Below are 10,875 nucleotides of genomic sequence, written 5' to 3'. Positions count from 1 at the left end.
GCTTTTGTTGCTATTTTGGGTTTAACACCACTTCTCAACACACAATAATGGAGACCAGTATAAATGATGGAGGGAGAACCCGGTAAAACGTCGGTAAGAACCACCCATCCACGGGAAGCTACTGGTAAGCTTTCTAACATACCAACATTGGGCATGCCCCGGAACTCAAACTCATGCAGAGAGTTTGCTTATCTATAGTAGCAAAGGTAACATGAGAACCGAACAGTTTTGAATAATTTTAGGACAATGGTAATTTATTTTTTCAAGAATTACAGAACAGTTTGAAATGGAGTTCGTGCCATCAAATTCGGTCTGAAGGTAATACTCCCATCAATTCATTTCGTTATCTTATCAAATATCGCGCGAAGTTCTCAATGGGATAACATTCTGCAAATAGTAGTATTATCGAGCAATGGAATGAAATAATTTGAAATTACATTATTATGTCGGCTTTATATTAGTGTCGGTGACATATTGGCTTGACGTTTGTTAAGTGCAGCTGCAAGAGATGTAAGAATGTTGTTGATAAAATTATTAAATGTAACTTTCATTAAGTTAGACTATCTGACTTCGGTGGTTGTGTTGCTAATACTAATACTAACAGAACTGGAGGAAGTACTAATGTTTACATGAGCTTTTGAACTTAATGTTATAAATATATTTTGCTCAATTCATGTCATACATCAAAGCTGATCAATATTTTTTGCCCCAAAGTTTATTCTAATGTTATTTTTGTCGATGAAACAAAGTTTGTGATGCTTACCTGATGATTTACGAAGCAGAGCGAATAGGTTAATTCTAATTTTGAAACGTCTGTTCGAAAAAGAGTTCGCGAATTTATCTAAAAAAATATCTGACTGTTTCTCACCACTCTGAGTATCTTATTCTGTGATGTTTTTCTCGTTTTCTGTATGGAAAAAAATATTCAATGAATTTATTGGTCTCGATACAACATACGAAAAATAGAGCGTTGTAGATGATAAACTATTTTAATATCACACAATTACAGATTTCAGCATTGTCTGAGTTTAACTTGCCATCAGATTGGTATATGAATTTTGTTATTATGTTCAAAGGTTTGCGTTCCAAGAAGAGTTACGTCATACCATCTTATATATTTAGTATATGTACCCGTCCATTTGATGCTATTTTATCTTATTTTATTTTATTGTTTAGTTGGAATGATGACTTTTATGACAATGCTGTGCATCTTTATTTAGCATATTCCATTTAATTATTGGTACTGTCAATGGGAGTGACAGAGATATACTGTGAGCTTTAATTGGAGAAACATTAATCATAGGAATGTGGTCATGCTAACGTAAAGGTTAGTCCATTGCTGTTAGCGAAAGTCAATAGTACTCGCGTGAATGCATTTCCTCGATTAAACGACTGGCAAAGTTATGAGAACAGTCGAATAATGCTGAAATGTAATCACAACCTAAATTAAGTCTAATTAATGTTGGACAGAGTTAGTAGCGAGAAAATATAAACTATACACAATGGTAGAAACTTTATATTGAACTAAAGTGTAAAATGTGAGACCAGTTCACGAATTGAACATAATAAAGTGGCTTGATAAAAGTTGACAGCAAGCCTTCGCTAAAAGAAGATAATGAAGAGCAATTGTAAACCCAATCAGTAAGTAACTCAAAAAAACTTTATTAGCATAATAGCAACTGATACATTATGAAAGTAATTCAACCAGTTTGAGGTAATTTGTACATGAACGGTCTGGAACATAACATATCTGGATTATTATGTGTATTTTGTAATATGAATCTAAATAAAAAAATATGTCTTTTGTTCATTTTCCGCTTTTAATAATATGTCTCATCAATCATTACCAATATCATTCCATATTCATTACCAATATCATTCCATATTCATAACGTTAACGTTACGACAGTAGAGTTCACAATTCATTACCAGAAACATATACATTTTGTATACTTGGTTTATCTCATTGAATAGTCTGTTGTACTGAAGTAAATTGCACATTACTATATTTATGTTTAATATGATTTAAAACCCGAGTCTTTCTTTCTGGCGAGGTCTGTAACAGAAGAAATCGATACCAGTAGAATAAAACAGATCAGGGCTTTTGCAATAAACACATGTCATAAAAGTAGGAAGCATGGCTTAAAAAGAAACTAATAATGCACTTTTTCAGACAGATAAACCCACCAGTGCTGTTGTTGGAGATAATATAAGCATTGGATGGTTCTACAATCAACAAGGGATGAATCGCACACTAATGGTCATTCATCCGAATCAGGAAGTAATGATGTTGGTGCCACCAACCAATATTCCCCAAATTAAGAGTAATTTTCAGCATTGGATCTTATACAGAGGGGACGCATCCAAAGGCTTTATGCTGCTCACTTTGCTGAATGTCAGACAGTCGGACACAGGATTATATACCATTGAAACCGTACACGGAAATACCATACCTGGTAGCAAAGAATTGATTGTGGAAGGTAACAACAGCAAATTTATTCTAAGGATTAGATTGAAGGTTTTCAGTCTAAAGATATCAACATTATTTTAGAAATGACCTATTAGTAACTCAAGTTTCAACACGTGATCGTTCTTTTGCATTTTACTTCCAACTGCACTAATTGTGTACAAGTATGAAATTTCAAAATAGTGTGAAAACATTCCCGGAAAATAGTGTAGGCAGTGCATTGCAGGAAACTAGTTTTCAACAACTGGGTTATGCTGATTTAATATCCAGTACGCCAGAGAGTTATTGTATGCAAATATTGAATTGATCCTTTAATTTTACTATTTTAATACTGGTTTATCTGACATAGATACGGGTTACGTAAAGATAGTTTTGTTCTTGACTAAGGATATTATATTCTTCTTCTGGTTCTAGTAGCAATTATTTATTTATAATTAGTAATATTTTATTGCATTACAACATCTCTCAATGAAAACTTCTTACATTCACTCTAACCTGTAAATAAATTCTCTTCAGTGGTTTTTCTTACTTATAATACTGTGCTAAGAACTCAACATTTGAAAGCATCTGGATGTATTTATTACCTGTGATTGCTTAGTTACTACCGTTGAAATATGCTATATTTATGTTCAAGAAAATGCTAGAAGAGCTCGTTTGTTTTCTTAATCATCTTTCAATAATATTTACGGCAAAATATCACAGAAACTAAAGGGGTGAAAGTAGACAGAACACTTGTTTCTTTCCTTAGTGGTGTCGTTGTTATGCATACAATTATTAATGGCTCTCACTTCAACTTTGGAGAGAAAATAAAAATTTGAAAGTAAGGCCCATGAAATAAAAATGCCTCTTAATATTACTATAATCGATGAGATCTCGTTTTGTTTCTTGTTTATTTTAGTTGAGAACCAGCAATACTGATGATGTCGGAGTTGGCATCTGACTGTTAGTTCTGTTTCTCATGTCCGTATATTTATAGGTGCATGTAGTTATTATTTGCTGAATGTTACAATACTTATTGAGTGAAACTCTAAGAGATTTTTGAAGCTTATCCTATATGTAATATATTTATTGAAGTCAATGCATATTTAAAGAATGCTTTCGTCCTGGGAAAATTGGATAACTAAATAGAACAAAGACCAATTCTTTAGCGCAACTTGCACGGGCATCTTCATAACCTTTATATATTTTTGCAGGTGTCATATATTCATACTTTCTATCTATCTCTAAAAATTAAATAAACATTCTTTATCAAAAACCTATTTCGCCTATTCTAACTCCTTCAGTTCCACTGAAGCCGTCGCCATATACCTTACAAGGAAATTATATGTTTCCAAATTATAAATTTGTAGTAAAATGTTACAAGCTGCACATCAATTCAATAACTGGTTACCGAGTTAGCCATGTTTAAAGATCAATTTTGTGTTTGCAATGGCGCGTAATTAACCTACATGAACTTCAGACAGGGTACATAAAATCGCTACTCCGAATAAAATTGTTCACACCATTGGACCAGAAGCTTTACCAAAAGGAAGGCTTCTGATAACAGTTTCTACTTTGTCATGCGTTAGTTTTCATCTATTGCAGTTTGTTTTATTATAACAATTGTTAAAAAATTCAGCTTTGTCAGTTTCATCAGTAGTTATTGAACTGTCAAGCTGAAGGCATGCAATAGAATGGATGATGTAGTGCATACTTTTAGCTTTTGTGCATATTGTTCAGTATATAGCTGTTTGGATGCTCCAGTCAGATGATAGGTTAGACTGCTTGGCTTTTTGATGGACTCTTTTACTTTTGCGTGTTGACGTTTGATTGCCTTTGTGATCAATGGAGATTGTGTTGGCCTAACTTCAACAGGTCTCTTCGGAAAACATTGGCAGATATCCAGACAAAGTAGCCAGTTATATGTTTTGTATATTTGTCAGTATCGTCTCAACTTTCAGGACTTATTGGTCAGTGTCCTGTTTATGGCTTTCTGTGACTCCTGTGATCCGGAGTCAGTTTTGGCGGCTATACTGTTCTGCATTTAACTGATAATTCCGAATGCTGTCTCTGTGATTAGTATTCTCAGATTCCAGCCGTGTAATTCTGTCCATCTGCGCCGTTGTAACACATTCGACAATAGACTTAACCATGTTATGAAGCTGTGCACTGAATATTTAATTCAACAGCTGATATTTTCAGAAGCTCTTAGATCCATAGTGTTATAACACTTTGGGATGACGCTGGTAAAATCGTCTGTGAGTCCGAATTACCACTAACTCTATTCTTTTCCGTTTTGAGTCTATATTCGGTGATCTTAGCTCTATTTCCTTATTTGGCTGCCCCGGTGTAGGTGACATACAGCTCATACTATATAGATTCAGTTACAACTACTAATACTGTTACTGCACGCACTGTTTCTGCAACTGTTGTCCTTTAATGATCTAATAACATTTATTAGCAGTACATTATCAAGTATAGAAAAAGATTCAATAATTACAAATTATAATTTTCTTTTTGCATTATATGATCTCTGAAAATATTCTTTTTTTTAGCGGAAAAGACAATTAACGTTCAACGAAATGGAACATCTGCGGATGCAACAGGTAAATAATTAAATTAAATTGCTTTGATTTTTACTGTAATAAATATTTGATAAGAGTTGCTTTGATATGTGCATACCCATTGCTCCTGGATCACAATTGATAAGTAACAATTAGTAGTAAATTGGATTTACTCTAAAATCTGGATAAGAGCGCAACCATTTCTATCGTCTAAAACTTGCTGTAGTATAAAGGCGATTATTAAATGAAGGTGAATTCTGCATGACAGGTATGAATTCTATTTTGTTTGGTCTTTGAAAAGATATCTGTCTAATAAAGGTTGCTGTTAGAGCTAATTTCATTCTATGCCATGTAATGCAAATAGTGTACAACAAAATATATTTGTTGGTAATCTTTTCGGTGATAATCAGTCCTATACAATTTTCTTAGCTTGTCGTGATTTATAAGCATCTCAGTACTGAGTCACTGATTCTGTGGTATGCAAGCTCGTTCATTTTCAGTCAAATGATTTTTCGAAGATCCGTATATACTAATACTGACTCATTAACCTGGAATTATAATTTATTAAAAGAAACTGATGAACCGCACAGCAAACAAAAATGACAGTATTAAACATGCTTAAACTGTGATTTCATTTTATGGACGAAACATTAGTACTGCTTCACCATATTATATAGATTTTAGAGTGATCAGCCTCCCTTGGGCACTTGACCTTACGGTTCCATACATATAGCTGTCTATTTGTGACGTCTCTGGCAAGTAAACACGAATACAAATTTAGTTATATATTAATAAGTAATAAAAAGCAGAAAAATTCTAAAGGCATAATGTTCTTAATGTAGTGAACATTGAACATATAAGTACATTCAGCGGTTGTACTTTCTTATGTCTCAGATCTAGATATGAGTGCGGTAATTTTAGTGAAGAAGCTTTGCGTAAAAAAACCCTCGAATATGAAGATGCGTTTGTCATGTAAGGAGACGGATGAAAAACATTATGCTATGACATATATGATTAGATGTATCATTATAACGGAATTTCTAATGTTGATACCGACGACGACCATTCTACTTAAGGCAGTCAGTGAAAGCAATGTGTCTCAAATATTAAGTTTATTGAATGTCCCCTTAGTGATTTACTTCCAATACTAAGAAATAGTTTTATTCTGCGGTGCGGGGAAATATTATACAATGTAACATCTGTTTCATTCACAGTGAATATAAGTATTTTATAGCATTTGCCTATGTTCGTTTTTAAGAACAGCCGTTCTATTAGTCCTCGTCGGCGAGAGTACATTGAGTGGCACTCCAAAAATCAAACTATATACACTTTGTGACCAGTAATATACATCATCACACATTTTTTAAGGGTGATATTGTTATAAAAGGTTGTAACGTGAGGTTTCACAGTTCTCTTAGTACAACTTGACATCATGGTGTTGCATATAACTGTGAATGAAAATTAAAAAAAAATACAAACAAGCACCCCATTTACAACAAAACAAAACTATGAAACAAATTAAACAAAATGATTACAATGAGAAATGAATTGCAATACATTTTATACACTACGACATCCCTATCCTTCATAATGTTATGTTCAGACGATTCAGCAAACATTAATTGTAAGCTATAATGTATAGTGATGCTTAAACACAATCACAATTACAGGAAATTGACACACAAATCTCAAGGCAAGACCAAATACCATCCCTTTGTATCTTGATAGAACAATAATTACAGTGTTAATAAGTAGGATTCATGTTGCAGAGATTACGACGTTTAATTTTAAATTGAAACGTTTTTAATTCGAATCTTGGTAGTGAAGAAAAAACTATATCACTTGAGAACAATTGTTTGTAACCATTCTGGAGACCATATTTATCATCCGAATTTTGTATAACGTGAAAGGTTGGCGCTTATCCCGTCAAGATCTTAGACGAGTTTTAAAATATGCGAGAATTATTGATATTAAAAAGATATATCGTCATTATGATTTTTTCGCTCCGTTACCAATCGAGCTCTTGAGTTCAAGATCGAATACCAGCCAAAATACTTTTTAAAGAAATGTTTGTATGAATAATATAATTGTTAATATTTCAGGATCAATATTGTATTGAAGCAAGATGATTAGCAATACACTGAACGTTTAAGACGTTATAATTTTCTGTTGACAAGCAATACTAATTTATTGAAAGTAATGGACAATTTTCAATAAAGATGTTAAATTACGACTAAATGATTCGAGATCGATTATATCATGTTCAACTGTTGTAGTGTCTATAAGTTAGAATAACATGAACGATAGAGACTTACTGCAGTACCTTTCCTTTGGTGAAAGTTTTTCTTCTCCTTTATAACGTTGAACCCGATCACGTACGTTAAAATTGTCGATTAGCCTATTACATACGTTTGTGGATATATGGCCACTACAATTTGTATTTGAATCGTTTTTGCTTTATTTGCTGAGCATTCTGACAATGACTCACACACACACACTATATATATATATATATTTATTTATTATACAGACCAGTACAGTGATTGCCCCAATCTGCCTATACCTGTCGCAATCGGAACTGTTGGAGTTGTCAGTCTTATTATATGTTGTTTAATATGGATTCAGCGCAAAATCACCAGTAACATGGAAACAGGTATAAACTAAGTGTAGCCGTAGTTATTTCTATTGTATTGCTTACTAATATATTTCAGTTTGCTTTCTTACTGTTAATATTTGCTTTAACACAGTTGTTTATGGTTGTTACTGGTATTCAAATTAAGTACAACATGTTCAATATAAAATGTTCCATGTTTAAATACATTGATTACGTTCATTTAGTAAAAATAAGCATTCACATTGCTTTGGAATTTACCGACGGTAAGTTCCTAAATAAAATAAATCTTTCGATATAAGCACACTTGTTTTAAGCATAGAGAATAAATAAGTTAGTTACCTTACGTTCTCTATTGCGAATACCAAAGAGTTTAAAAGTGTAAGTTAATTTATTCTCACACAAAACACACACAAAAACATAGATTGCTCAGTAATGTATGCAATTAGGAATATGATTTGATAAAATTGTCTCCATCACGCTTTCAATTTTGTTTTTCTAGACCAACGTCATGCACATGTGGAATGTGATTCCGATTTATATCTTACTCCTATTGGAGTAGAGAAACATCTGCCGATTCCTTTGATGAACGATGGACGTGCAAATAATTTCAATACGGCACATAGTGGACAATTTGACTCCAGCATGCTGTTATTACATAGAACCTCAAATATGTGTATGAATGGATATGAAGTGGTTATGTCAAATAATGATGATCCTCAAGGTACGTTTAATAATGAGGGGGCCATTTGTAAAGGAAACATATGTGAATCGAGCAAAACTGTTAACATGCCTATGCAGGATACATCTGGGTATTTAACAGTGCTGGGTGTGACGGATACATCCGTTTGAAATATATTCATTTCATACCTTAAGTGTTTTTAGTCACAGTTATTATGATATCAAACGTGAATTTACCATTGCCAGTGGCATGATGTTAATATATTTGTATTGCATTCATAGATGAGAGGGAAAGTAATTAAGATTAAATGTTTATTCTAACCAATCAGGATTCTTATTTTTAATGTGTCAGTAGTGCACAGAGAGACTGCTTCGGAGATAGATGCATTACGTTATGCAATTATGTGAGTGCTGTTATCTTTTGATATGGCGTAAATATAACAACATAAAATTATGGATTGAAAATCCAGATGGCATTACGGTGTGGTCTGTTTTATTTCAGCCCGCTCATAAACATGGTTTCAGTAGATACACTCAGTATGGTGGGACCATGGTAATGAATATATCGACATATATCTCACAGGTTGGATGTAAGAAAATCATCTACGTGAAAGTGAACATAGAAGTAATTATTAGACTATGTGTGCAACTTGTACAAATGTTGGTGTCCGACCGAATATGGTAGATATTAAACAATAATAGTAGCAAAACTAAAACACATTAAAAGTGTCCTTTGCGATTGGTACACTTCTACCAAATATTAAAAACCAATGAAACGATATTGAAAAGAAAGGATTAAAGAACCCAATGGCAGACGCCATTCGATTTAATGTAAATGGTTTAATACAGAAACTAATAAAATCACAGTACACTCTAATTCATCATTAACATTACTAAAACAACAACAAAACAATGTTCTTAGGATTCATATATATTTACGTTAATACAAATTTGTAACTCACAATCATAGAAATGACTTAAAACAGAACATACATCGCTACAGTTTTGAATTTACATACAGGCGTGGTTTGGATTTTTAGGGTTAAATGCTATATTTCAGCACCTTATAGGCTATGCATGGCAGTCATTATATTTTGGTGGAGGTAAAGCGCGAAAAGAACCTTGTCAAGAACCACCGACTCACTGGAAGCTTTCTCACATACGAACTCCGGTCGGCTCGAACAAACGTTGACAGAAGAGAGTTGTGAGTGGTCTGTCAAGGTGAGGCTTAGACCACATGACCACCTGGGGTTCCGTCATGTGCGGAGTAGGTGACTGAAATTTACATATAACAGACACTTATAACATGATATGTATTCTCCGAAAGTGTTAAATAAAATAAAATATTACGCATAATGAAACAAACACATGTTTAAATGTTTGCAATCAATTTCAAAAAGAGTGTGTACAAAATTAATGAAGAAAGGCCTTATATATATATATATATATATATATATATATATATATATATATATATATATATATATATATATATATATATATATATTAATATTATAGGACTTATTGATCTGTTATTGTATGCAATGTGATGAAAGTTGACAGTCACATGAAATGGGATAAGATCCTTACATAGTCGGAATTATATATAGAAAATGTGAAAGTAGATATTCTATTTCGATCTGTTTTCACTGTTTTATATATTTAATTTGCATTGTGTGCTTGACTTTTGTCAGTAATTGAGTGTAGATGATTGGCCTATCTGACCATTCTTATGTTTTATGTCATATTTGAAACGTATAAATGAGTTGTTTACTGATATTTGAGTTCAAGTTCTAGGCGTATTTGCGAACTTAGTATAGTCTGCAAGCAAACTTGTTACCCACATCTTGGTTATATAATTGTGCCTCATGTCCTTGTATCAGGTTGTGGTAAACAAAATGATTCATCCCTTTCTTAAAATCAATCAGTTAAATAATTTACTGTTGTGCTGAAATATAATTTTCGAGGTATCATCTCACGATGTGTTTCAGTTTCTAAACGGTAAACCGAGTGATATGTTGGTGAACACGCACAACGTTGTAAGTAGAGACAACCTGAATAAGTCATTTAGTACCTTAAAGTAGGTCTGAACATCGTTATAAATAATGTTATAACGACGTTGTAAGATGGCCGTGACAATGAAGTGGCTTTACAAGGACATTCTTCTTTTTGAATTCTTTCATGGTGATAAAACATTACAGTATCTTATTTTATTACTATGATCATTTATGTTTATTGTTAAGATACATAGATCATACACATATTTTATGTGATTTCTTTACATAATTGTCTTCGTTGACGTTGTGTAGAGGTCTAACTAGAGCTTGAAAATTTGTGGCATCCATTTTAGTTTTATTTGATGCCAGACTTATAGCTTTAATGAGTTATTTCCATCTGTTTAATCAGTAAAGTGCTTACATTCAGTTTGTAATATATATTCCAGAATTTTATATTGATTCTTTGCCTCAGTTACGATAACATAATGAGTTCCTGTGCGTTTTTTAATCAGGATTGTTTGCTTGAAAGTTTATCATGTATGTCAATAGTGTCGCTAGTAAATCCTTTGTATTTGT

Source organism: Sinohyriopsis cumingii, chromosome 6 (assembly GCF_028554795.1).
Source record: "Sinohyriopsis cumingii isolate HCF-2022 chromosome 6, ASM2855479v2, whole genome shotgun sequence".
In the NCBI taxonomy this organism is placed as follows: domain Eukaryota; kingdom Metazoa; phylum Mollusca; class Bivalvia; order Unionida; family Unionidae; genus Sinohyriopsis; species Sinohyriopsis cumingii.
This window is presented reverse-complemented; position numbering follows the sequence as displayed.